We start from the raw sequence: 12,552 nt of genomic DNA on the forward strand, positions 1-12,552 counted from the left end.
CTCTGATTTTGGCCTGTTTCTCGTTCCTTTCGCTCTCCTATGCTCTCCTAAGTATAAAACATAAAATTAAAGAATTAGGAGCATCAAATTCACTAATTTTAATAGAAAATCATCCATAAAATGCATTAAACATGGAGTAAAAATATGTATAAATTACGGTTTATCATATACCCCCACACTTAAGCATTTGCTTGTCCTCAAGCAAAATTCTCAACTCATAATCAAAATAAATTCTTCTCAACTCATAATTTCTATCGATAATATCTCAAAATAATTTATAGGTAATCATACATTGAGAATTCAACTAAAAGAACATAAAAGTTTCGAGATTGAAAGAAAGGGTTAGGATCAAGATTGAATTGAAAAATTGTCTAACTAGAAAAAGAGTTAATCATCACTTGCGTACAACAAAGCTTCTTCTCAGAATAAGGAATTAATAATGTGTATACATAGTTTTTTTTTTCAAGAACAAGTTAAATAGCATAGGCTAACTATTAAGAACAAGACATAGCTAAGAAACTTATTCAACTCAAATCTCGACAAAAATAGGGATTAATTTAGGGGATTTCAACAATAATGGGTTAAGGGTTAATATTAAGGGTAATACAAGAAATGGCTTGTTAGGCTCAAGGGGGTTTACTAGGGTTTAATCTTGGAGGTAGGCTTTTCATGGCATGAGTGGGTTAATCCTAAGTGCCTTAATCATTTTGACATATCAAATCAAATGGTGTGGTCTCGACATGCATAATCAAGCAAGTTCTAGAATAACAGTTCAATACTAACGCACTCAAAGCAATAATAAAAGTGAGCATGAAGGAATTAATAGATGCTCAAAAGGCTCAGAAATCTCACAAAAATTATGGCTTTTTGATGTTTAAAACTCGTGAATTCCAACTCAAAGTAATACCTAAACTTTGGGGAAACAACCTAAGATTTTAAATTCTTAAAAATCAACTTATCATGCTTGATTCTCTAATGTCTTGAGGTTTAAACAATCAATGCATAAATGCCTATGTTTTAATTCAAGATATATCAACAAAAATCATAAATCAATCAAAATTTATCCTAAATATGATATGAGAGCTTTTCAAGAGAACAAGGTAGTCATTCAGGGATTTTTCTGATAATGAAATAAATACCCCCCACACTTAAGATGTACATTGCCCTCAATGTACACAAATAGATATTAGAGTATAAAAATAAGATAGGGAGAGAAGTGAAACTTACTGTATGATGAATTTCTCGAACTGGAGGTTTGGAGAGTAATCGGTTCGAGAGTGGAGGAGGATACTCTGGCGGTCGTAGAAGTTCATTAGTCCATAAGTCCTGTGCCAAAAGAATATTATATCTAGTGGTAGCTATGGTCGTGGTTGATCAGGACATGGCAGTCGTGAAGAACCTTTCCCGGTGGAGTTTTTAGTTCCTATGCGATGATGAGCCTAAGAGCTCTATATAACTGTGATAAAATCAGGAAGTTTTTAGGTGATATTAGGAAGAATAATTACTGATAAAGAAATAACCGAAATTGATAATTTAAAATTAAAATTCTAAAATCTAATAAAAATAAAAAGTAGTTTTAATAAAAATTAAACATATAAAATCATAAATAAATGTTTTTAAACATCTTCATCGCTGGATGGTTCGCGAGGTGGGTCTGGCGATAAGATGTGGAGGTGCTGACAAATCTGCTGTAGAGTAGCATCAATGTTGTCAAATCGTTGAAAACACTGCTGCTCAAATCTAGTGAGGTGCTCAGAGACGTCAGCATATGACGCCGCCGCATAAACTGGACGAGAGGGTGGTGGTGGTTGAGTCGGTGGGTCCTCGTGTTGTGGAGGGACATCATCAGGAATGTCCTCGTAGGCCTCCTCCTCGGTAGATTGGGCAAGACGATATTGGGGATGGTAGGTTCCTCAGTGCCTCTCAATCATCCTCATGCTAAGCATACTCGAGATGCCTTGTGGAGACATCTGGCCGATGAGGGTAAAATATGATTCCTGGGCCGCGGTGTTGAGGAGCCCGAAGTGTCGAGCCAACCGAGTAACATAGGGGCCAATGGAGATGACCCACTTCTTATGCTGCCCCGTCTGGTGCTGAATCACGAGGGTGATGAAATAGGCAAGGTTGATGACGTCCCCATGCGACATACACCATAAGAAGTAGGCATCGTGAGTGTTGACGACGTCAGTGCTCTCACGCCTCCCTGTAATCGTGTGAGCCAAAATGGCGTGTAGGTACCTCAAGGATGGTGGGAGAACTGATACCTTGGAGTGGGTAGGATTGTAGGAGGCTACGCCAAGGCCAAAGTGTGCCAGCACTTCGAGGGAGAGAAATGTATGTGGCGAGTGAGAGTATGTAGTTCATTCTCCTCCTTGAACTCCTCCGTATATAAGCCCAGTGCAGCACCAAACTCTGGGACGCTTAGCTGGCGGACCAACCTGCCTAGGCGAAACTGGACCGTGCCGGGATCATCGTAATTTATTATTACAGTCTGAAGATGGAACGTTGAGCATAGTTCTATCGTGAGCTCAAAGTATGTTGGTTCGATGATCCTAAAGAACAACTCCCAAGGGTCGGTGGTTAGGAGGGCCCGAATCGCATCAGCCAACTGAACTTGTTCTACGGCAGCCCAGTTGATACAGCAGCCCATAATTAAAGGTCAGGCCCAAAGTATTTGGAAAAGCTCTTCTTGGGGCCCTCGGGGGAACTGCAGGAGAGGGTGACGAATTTCCGTGGTTGGACCCGCAGAAGATGATGCTCCCTTCCTCTTCTTCGAAACAGGTACGGTGGTTTTCTTTCCTCGTGATGACGACATGGTACCTGTAATAAGAAACCATTAATTCATTTTGAGGAATGATCAAAGTAAAATGAAGATAATTTGTCAATAACAATCATAATTTCAGCAACTACTAAGACTAACAAGGTAATCAAAGCAATCAATTTTATGGCATAAAAATGGCAACAAATTTCATGGAATGCAACATGTGTGACGGATAAAAAATGTTAACACTAAAGGAATGAGTATATATATTATTCTAATCATGAATATTTACTTCTAACTAATCAAATAAAGTAGAGAAATCATATAACGAGTAAGAATTTTAACATGAGAAAGATAATAACTATTCTAGATATAACATTTGCATGATAAAAATAAGAAAGGAACATGAAAAAATTCATATTATTATGATAAATAGCCCTAGAAATTAGTAAGAATAAACAAGAAAAGAGTGAACAAACGCTAGAAAGAGGAGAATGGGCGTCAAAAATAGAGTTGGAGGCGGCGTACGGGCATGGCAAGGAGGCCGTGTGGAATTGCAGCGGCTAGGGTTAGGGTTTTTGAGTGGAAAAGAAAATGAATAGTGTAGGGTATTTATAGATTTTGGTGCACACGGCCTGGTAACACGCTCGTGTTCCCCAATTTCAGCCCGTGTGATTAGCGAATTTTGAATTTGGGCGCGTCTGACATTTAGTAAATGTCCGTGTTCCTTGGGCGTGTGGGTGCACACGATCGTGTTACACAACCGTGTCTGACGTTGTTCGCTTCTCCCACACCCGTGTCAATCTAACAGGTTCGACCAGTGGTACTAGACACGGGCGTGTTGCACACCCGTGTTGTTTTAACAGGTTCACCCACGGTTCTTCCACACAGGCGTGGCTCACCCCTGTGTTGTTTTGGTAGGTTCAACCACAGCCATGTAGCACTGCCGTGTCATTTTATCATAGCCCGTGTTTTGGAAAAATTGTTGTCCTATTTTCACACGGCCCTAAGCACGACAGTGCTCTTGGCCGTGTCCCTGTGGAAGACCTGTATTCAAGCGCTCTGTTAGTAAGTTAGATGTTGAAGACTAAATTTTAAAGAAGTTAATACAGTTAGTGCTCGGGTTGCCTCTCGAGAAGCTCTTATTTATTGTCTAAGCTTGAATTACCTCTCCGTTGAATGATCATGGTGGTTTGAGGAGTTTATACCCCTCATTCCTGCTATTAATCTCATCAAAATAAGGTTTTAAACGGGTATTGTTTACCTTAAAAGTGTTGAACTTGGGATGACTCACCTTGACCGTACCGAATGGGAAAATGCTGAGTATCGTAAAAGGGATTTCTTCATTTAATGTTGTAGCGACAATGTGGGGATCTGTGGCATCGAATAAGACTCTATCTCCAAACCTTAAGTTGATTTGGAAAGGGATTGAGCTTGTTCCGTAATAGATTCAGTTTGTCAGGTGCTCTCGGTTTATGCATCCACCATTCATCTAGCTCCTCGATTTGTAGCCTTCGATCTTTATGAATGGGTCCTCTACTATTGCTTAAGAATGGTTCATGTGCTTTCTTCAGGCTCATTTCCTACAAAGAAGGTCGCACCATATTGTTAGTTTTAGTAGAATGGTTTAGAAAATCACCTTCAATTTCCATTGCGTTGCCAGAATTGCGAGCTTGAAGGGTGATTGTTTCGTCTCCCACATGGAGTGTGAGTTCACCTATGCCAACATCAATAATTGTTTTAGCAGTTGCTAAAAAGGGCCTTCCTAGAATTAAATGAGTGTTTCTATCCTCCTCTATGTCTAGAACAATGAAGTCAATGGGAAATATAAATTTATCGATTTTAACTAAGACATCTTCAATAATACCCCTAGGAAATCTTATAGTTTTATCTGCTAATTGAATGCTCATCCTAGTCTGTTTGGGTTTCCCGAGACCTAATTGTTTGAACATTTTGTAAGGCATGACATTAATACTAGCCCCCAAATCAGCTAATACATTATTAACATCTAAACTACCAATTAAGCAAGAAATTGTAAAACTCCCTGGATCTTTAAGTTTGTTGGGTAGTTTATTCTGAAGAAAAACTGAGCAAAATACGTTTAGCTCCACATGCGATGCCTCGTCCTTCTTCTGCTTATTTGCTAAAAGCTCCTTTGAAAATTTCATTGCATTTGGCATCTGTGGTAGAGCTTCAATAAACGGTAAGTTAATATGTAATTTTTTTAAGAGTTAAAGGAATTTACCAAATTGTTCATATGAACAGTCTTTCCTTGTCGCGTTGGGGTATGACACACGAGGTTTATATTTGACATTCATCGATTTGTTTTTATTGTGATGTACCTCACCTTGACCTTTGCTTACCACAGTTTCTTGCCTCGGTTCTAGCTCAGGCTCAATGAATCCTTCTTTGTCTTGAACATTAATCGCGTTGAGCTGTTCCCTTAGGTTAGGTTCAGTATTACTTGGCAAGCTCCCTTGTGGTCATTCGGAGATTAGTTTGGAAAGTTGGCCTATCTGAGTTTCGAGCCCTTGGATCGATGCTTGTTTATTTTTAAGTGTTGTCTCGGTGTTCTGGAAATGGGTTTCTGACACCGAGATAAACTTTGTGAGCATCTCTTCAAGGTTTGGTTTCTTTTCCAATTGGTAGGGTGGTTGTTGGTAGCCTGGAGGTGGTTTTGGTATTTGATTTCCTTGAGTGCCCCACGAGAAATTGGGGTGGTTCCTCCAACTTTCATTGTAAGTGTTACTATATGGATTGTTTTGAGGTCGAGGATTATTACCCATGTAATTTAGTTACCCGTTATCGATGTTGTGGCCATAAGGTTGGTATTCCGAATCGCTTGTTCCACCTCCACTTGCTTCGCATTGCATTACTGGGTGAACCTGTGAAGAATTAAGAAAACCATCAATTTTTTTTATTGAAATGTTCTACCTGGTTTGATAGCATAGTAATCGAATCGACATTATAAATGCCTTCTATTTTAGTTGGTTTTTTCCTCATGACTTGCCATTGATAGTTATTCAGTGGCATCTCCTCTATGAAATCATAAGCATCTTTAGGTAATTTATTATAGATGGTTCCGCCAGCAACTGTGTCAACCATTTGCCGAGTCGAAGGATTCAGGCCATTATGGAATGTTTGAACCTGAAGCCAAAGCGGTAACCCATGGTGAGGACACCTTCTCAAAAGGTCCTTGTATCTCCCCCATGCATCGTAGAGTGTTTCTAAATCCATCTACACAAAAGAAGAGATATCATTACGTAATTTAACCGTTTTAGCCGGCGAAAAATATTTTAGTAAAAAATTTTCGGTCATTTGTTCCCAAGTAGTAATTGACCCTCGTGGTAACGAGTTCAACCACTGTTTAGCTTTGTTCTTCAATGAGAAAGGGAATAACCATAGACGAATGGCATCATCAGAAATGCCATTAATTTTAAATGTATCGCATAGTTCCAAAATGTTTGCTAAGTGAGCGTTGGGATCCTCATCCTGCAAACAATCAAAGTGAACAAACTGTTGTATCATTTGAATTGTGTTAGGTTTCAGTTCAAAAGTATTTCTAGCTACAGCAGGTCTAACTATGCTTGATTCAGTTACTGTTAAATAAGGTTTAGCATAATCATACATAGTGCTTGGAGCAGGATTTTGATTAGCCGCAATTGCAGGAGGTAGCTGATTGTCTTGGTTTTTAGCCATCTCTTTGGTTGGGGGTTGAGTATCGTCTTCTTGCTCGTTCTCTGTGTATCTTAGGCTTCTCCTTAATTCTCTTTGGTTTCTGCGAACTGTGAGATCAATTTCTTCGTCAAAAAGTAGTGGTCTTGACGGGTTTCTTCTAGTTATAAACTATAAAAACCTGCCAGAAGAAAGAAAAAGAAAATTAGTAAATTAGAATAAAATTAAAAATAAAATTAGATTGCAAGAAAAATAAATGGCTAAAGTAATAAAAATTGAGTGTTCCTAATATTTTAACTCCCTAGCAATGGCGGCAAAAACTTGATCGCGTGATTTTGTGATAGGTTTTAAATATTTATAATTTATCGTTCTTGAAACTAATTGTTATTGCGATGTAGGCAAGTGTACCTATCGAAAAGTAGAATAGTTTTAGGAAAACCAGATTGTCGAACTCAAAGGAACTAAAAGTACTAGTAATGACTGTCTTTTTATTATCTAGCCTAAGAATAAAAAGGTTTTTTTTAACTAACTAATTATCTAAACTAAGAATTCATAGAGAATGGAATTGGGGAATTGCTTTTGGGAAAATCGATTGAATTAAGACAATACCTAAGGAAAAATCCACCTAGACTATACTTGTTATTCTGGCTCTGAATCAGACGATTTATTCATTTAACTTGTTCCATAGAGATCCCTAAATTATGTTATTATCCATATGCAAGACTAATAACGTCTAATCCCTAGATTGAATAATTGAGACTTTTCTCTAATTAACACCCTAGGGTTACATTAACTCGATCTATGGATCCCTTTATTAGGTTTCACCCTAATCCGGTAAAATCTTGTCACCCTATGTCTAGGCGCGCAAACAACTCCGCTTAATTATGACAAATGTACTCTTAGGCAGGGTCTATTCCTCCTCCGAATAAGAGCTTATCTTGAATCAGTATCCTGGGATATAAAAACAAGAATTAAGAACACATAATTAAGAACAAGTTAAATATTTATCATACAATTCAAAAATTAATAATAAGATTAGTCTTAGGTTTCACTTCCCTTAGGTATTTAGGGGATTTAGTTCATAACTAAAAAGGAAAACATCTTAGAAGAATAACGAATACAAAAAATAAAGAAAACCCAAAACTCCTAAAGGGAAATTGAGGAGAGATCTTCAGTCTTGATGGTGAATCCGGCTTCTGAGATGGATCAATCGGCTTCCTTGGAGTAATTCCTTACTCTCTTTTCTGTGCCTCCCGTTTCTTCCTCCTCTAGGGTGTATTTATAGGCTTTGGAATGCCTAAGAGCCCTCAAAATTAGCCTTTTCCGAATTGGACTCAACTTGGGCTCGGCAGGGACACGCCCGTGTGCGATTACTTCAGGCCGTGCTCGAGCCTGCCAAATTGACACGACTGTGTGGTCTACCCGTGAAAGGGGGTCCAGGCTGTGGTTTTTTTTTTACTTTGGCCCATTTTCTTCAATTTTGACCCGTTTCTCGTTCCGTTCGCTCTCCTATGCTCTCCTAAGTATAAAACAGGAAATTAAAGCATTAGGAGCATCGAGTTCACCAATTCTAATAGGAAATCATCCATAAAATGCGTCAAACATGGGATAAAAATATGTATAAATTACGGTTTATCACTCCCCTTCTCTTTCCACTCCTTATAGTGTCGCTAGTCGGGGATTGAGGAACGTCAAAGCTCGATTCACACTATCAAAAGATTGTTTTGGGTATACTTGGTTTCAATATTTTTTAGTATGGCATGTATAGGGACTTGGTCATTTTATTACGTGTCATATTGGTTTAGCCAAATGTTTTGGCATTGTAACAGTTGATAATTCATTTTGTAAATGGCCATTGAATTTGGCTAATATTGGCTAAGTATATAATCATATGATGATGTTTCCATGAATGTGGATTTTGCATGGTTTAGGATGATAAGTATGAGATACTGTATGTGACAGGAAATAACATGTAAATGATGTGTGGATGACTTGGTTGTAGCTGAATTGGTTGTATATATATACTTGGAGTTGTGTTTCTTGTTTTAGTGTAGGTTGGTGCAAGTGAGGGTTGCAAAATGGCTTGGTAAATAGTCTTATTTTTGTCCACATGGATAGACATACGGGTGTATGTCTAGGCCGTGTGTGACACAAGGCTTGCCCTATGGGAGTGTGATCTGGCCGTGTGTCCCCTGTATCTTGAATTTTAGCTTCGAAATGGTCACACGACTACACGGCCGTGTATCTCAGCCATGTGAAAGACCCGTCCTAAGGACATGGGCGTGTGTCCAGGGCGTGTGAAGTCTGCACTTATTTTATGAAAAACTTCAACAATTAAATTTTCCACACGGCCTAGCACACGAGCGTGTGACTTGGCCGTATGACTTCCTTGGGTGCATGACATCATAAACAGAGAGTTACATGGGTTAGGGACACTGGCGTGTGTGACCACATGTCCTACCCACACGGGCGTGTCCCAAACCACACGAGCGTGTGACCCTGTTTTGATGAAAAATTTTCTAGGTGTCGTAGAAATTTCTAAAATTCTCAGTTTAGTCCTGAACCACCTCCAATGCATATTTGAGGCCTCGTAGGCTCGTTTTAGGGACGACAGGAATGTATGTGAAAAGTTTTAAATTTAGATGGAAATTTACGTCTCAGTTTTGTATGATTGCTTGCGTATAAGTCCGGTAATGCCTCGCACCCTATTCCGGTATTGGATACGGGTAAGGGGTGTTACATGATGCAAAAACAATGCTAAAATTTTTTCATAAGCATATACTCACCCACTTTGGCACACCAAAGACATTGATTAGTGATTAAGGCACACACTTTCATTGCAACCAAGTGGCAACCACGTTGAAGAGATGGAGTTAATCATAGAATGGCTACTACTTATTATCTACAAACCAATAGACAAGTCGAAGTATCGAATCGATAAATTAAAAATAGTCTTGAGAATGTTGTAAACCCTTCGAGGAAATATTGGTCTTTCCAATTGGAAGACGTTTTATTGGCATTGCAGATAGCAAACAAAACTCTATTAGGGATGTCGCCGTATCAATTGGTTTTTGGGAAAGCATGTTACTTGATAGTTAAACTGGAACACAAAGCAATGTAGGCAATTAAGCAAGTGAACATGGACTATGAAGCGGCTGGAAAGAAAAGGCTATTGGATATCACTGAACTAGAAGAGATTAGGAGAAATGCCTATGAAAACGTTGTGATTTATAAGGAAAAGAACAAACGATGGCATGACAAGATTATTTTACACCGACAATTTATCACGGGTCAACAGGTTTAATTATTCTTTTCTCGACTTAAATTGCACCCAGGTAAATTGCGTTCACGTTGGTCTGGACCTTTTTGAAGTTGTCGACATATTTCCTCATGGTGTAGTCACAATTTGAGATTTATGTGATGGACACCAGTTCAAAGTAAATGGACAGAGGCTGAAACACTGTTTTGGCAACAGTGATCAAAAACAGCCAGAGACCATTAAATTGGTTGAAAAGTTTTAATTTTTAATTATTACTCTGTGATTTTAGTCTATTTTATTTATGTTTTGTTAAAGTTTATTTTCCTTCCTTTTTGAAGACTAAATAGGTACCATTATTGACGCATTAAAATTTTGCTGTCAACACATTCTATAATTACCATTTATAACTCATCATAATTTAGGGAAATTCAGATTCCACCTTTGGATAAAAAATCACTCAGCCGTTTGATCCTTCTAAATGAGAACAATTTCTATTGGACACAACTATTTTCGCCAGCTTTATATCTTTCCACAAAACAACGTGCCTCTTCATCTTCCTCTTTCACTTACTATAAGTCCTCCCCACTATACCGATTCTAATGCATTCAAGTAACCATTTTTATTTCCTTTCTCTTCTCAAGATCATATCTTTTCAACTTTAAACCATTTTCCCTCAGCAACAGATGGAAAAAATGAGAGACTCAGTCAAGAAAGCCACCAAATCTGCTGAAGAACATACGCCTTCTACTACTGTAGTTCGTGAATTGAAATCCCCCAGGCTAGTGCAGAAAAAGGAGCCAGTAGTATTTTTGAATAAAGCGGCAAAGGAATGATTTCAAGACAACATGTTGAAGTAAAACTTCCACCTCGAATAGGGTATTTCCCTTTCGCAACAAGACTTGGGTAAGCAAGTCTACAAAACCATCTCGAAGTTGAAGTGCGAAACTTTTTGCACCCATCCTGGAAGCTATTCTCCTTCACTGGTATGTGAGTTTTATGCTAACCTTTATGATCATGAGTTAGAGTTCATTTTTGTTCGAGAAGGCTTAATAGCATGGGACACTAAAAAAATCAACGAGTTGTACAACCACAAGGTGGATATAGATGAACACTCTGAGTTCATTGAGGATATCACTGATAAAAATCGAGACTTGTTGGTGAAAGACTTGTGTGTCGAAGGTGCATTGTGGATGGGTTCCCATCAAGAGAATTATACGATGCATATTCGCTTCGTAACATTGCAAAGCAATATCTGGCATCATTTTGTCAATTTCAAGCTAAAACCCTCTACTCATAGCACAACAATACCCCTCGATAGAATGTGTCTGATACATTTGTAATGCGTAGGTTTGTGCAAGTGTACACAGTCGTTATCAAGTAATAAGTAAGTATTGAGTTATCGTCTCCACAGGGATTGTATTTGTGCTAAGTCACTTAATTTGTAAAATTATATTAGCAATTTGGTAAATAAAAATACAATATAGTTGAGAAGTGATGATTAAAATATATTAAACTAAATGCAATGATCCCTAATGCAAATTACCCAAAGTATGAAAATTATATGAATGGAATAGATTTTAGCAAAATTAAACACAATTTGCAACAATTATAGCATAAATAAACTAGGATAATTACTTTAATTAAACTCAACTTATTATCAACATGCTTAATAACATTCGAAAAAACATTCCATAACAACTCGATCTTTTATGAGTTTGGAAACCACATTAGGTCCTTTCAAAATCCTTTACTTAGTAAATACGCATTTTACTGATCCTTTTTTACTAAGGGTTTCTTACCATTCATGTGAGGTAATAGGGACGTGTTAGGTTTGAAACAAATTAATCACACAAATCTATAAACTATGCAGATAACTGAGCTTGGTTAGAGTTGTTATGCAACCTACAATTTAATCGAGTTAGGATCTAAATTGAGCATGCACATTTCAATTATGTGTCCATTAGCTATCGTCTGGTTAGGATCGCTCAGCTAATTCAGTTGCATTTCAATCACGTATGAACGAAATATAGACTTGATTTTAATTGAAAACATGATCGATTGAGGCACAAACATTATAAGCATGAATCAAATAAATATTATTTAATCAAAGCAATCATCATAGCTTAAATAAAATTAAGCTAACATTGTTGTAAACAAGAACAAAGAACACATAGCAAACATTTTTAGATTAAATTAAAGAAAGAAAAGATTAAACCCAAATTAAAGTGGCTGTCACCCAAGATTCTGACTGATTAGGCTCCTTTGCTTCTTTACTTTGCTCTTTTGCTGATGGCTCTCCAAGGTGGCCGACCAAGGGCTCTTTAAGAGGCTTAATTGCTAAAATATCTATGAAGAGATGATTCTAGGCGTGGGGAATAGAAAAGGCTAAGAGAATTTGGAGAGAAGAGAGAATGATGAATGATGAGGGATTGATAAACCGTAATTTATACATATTTTTACCCCATGTTTAATGCATTTTATGGATGATTTCCTATTAGAATTGGTGAATTCGATGCTCCTAAGCTTTAATTTCATGTTTTATACTTAGGAGAACCTAAGAGAGTGAAGTGAACGAGAAACAGGCCAAAACCAAAGAAAACGGGCAAAAGTACGAAATCAACACAGCCTGGACCTCCTCACACGAGCAGACCACACGGCCGTGTCAATTTGCCAAGCTCGAGCACGGCATGAAGTAATCGCACACGGGCATGTTACACGGGCATGTCCCTGCCGAGCCCAAGTTGAGTCCAATTCAGAAAAGGCTAATTTTGAGGGCTCTTAGGCATTCCAAAGCCTATAAAAACACCCAAGAGGGGGAAGAAAAGGGAGGCACAAAATAGGGAGTAAGGAATTACTC

The 12,552-nt window shown here is 38.1% G+C and overlaps 1 non-coding gene across 1 annotated transcript; it reads left to right on the top strand.

The window, feature by feature from the left end:
- Positions 1-5,924: 5,924 nt before the first annotated feature.
- LOC121210167 (small nucleolar RNA R71) lies at positions 5,925-6,031 on the top strand. The gene has a single exon (XR_005905295.1). It is a non-coding gene; the product is annotated as a small nucleolar RNA R71 (small nucleolar RNA).
- Positions 6,032-12,552: the final 6,521 nt, after the last annotated feature.

This window comes from Gossypium hirsutum, chromosome A11, assembly GCF_007990345.1.
Source record: "Gossypium hirsutum isolate 1008001.06 chromosome A11, Gossypium_hirsutum_v2.1, whole genome shotgun sequence".
NCBI lineage: Eukaryota > Viridiplantae > Streptophyta > Magnoliopsida > Malvales > Malvaceae > Gossypium > Gossypium hirsutum.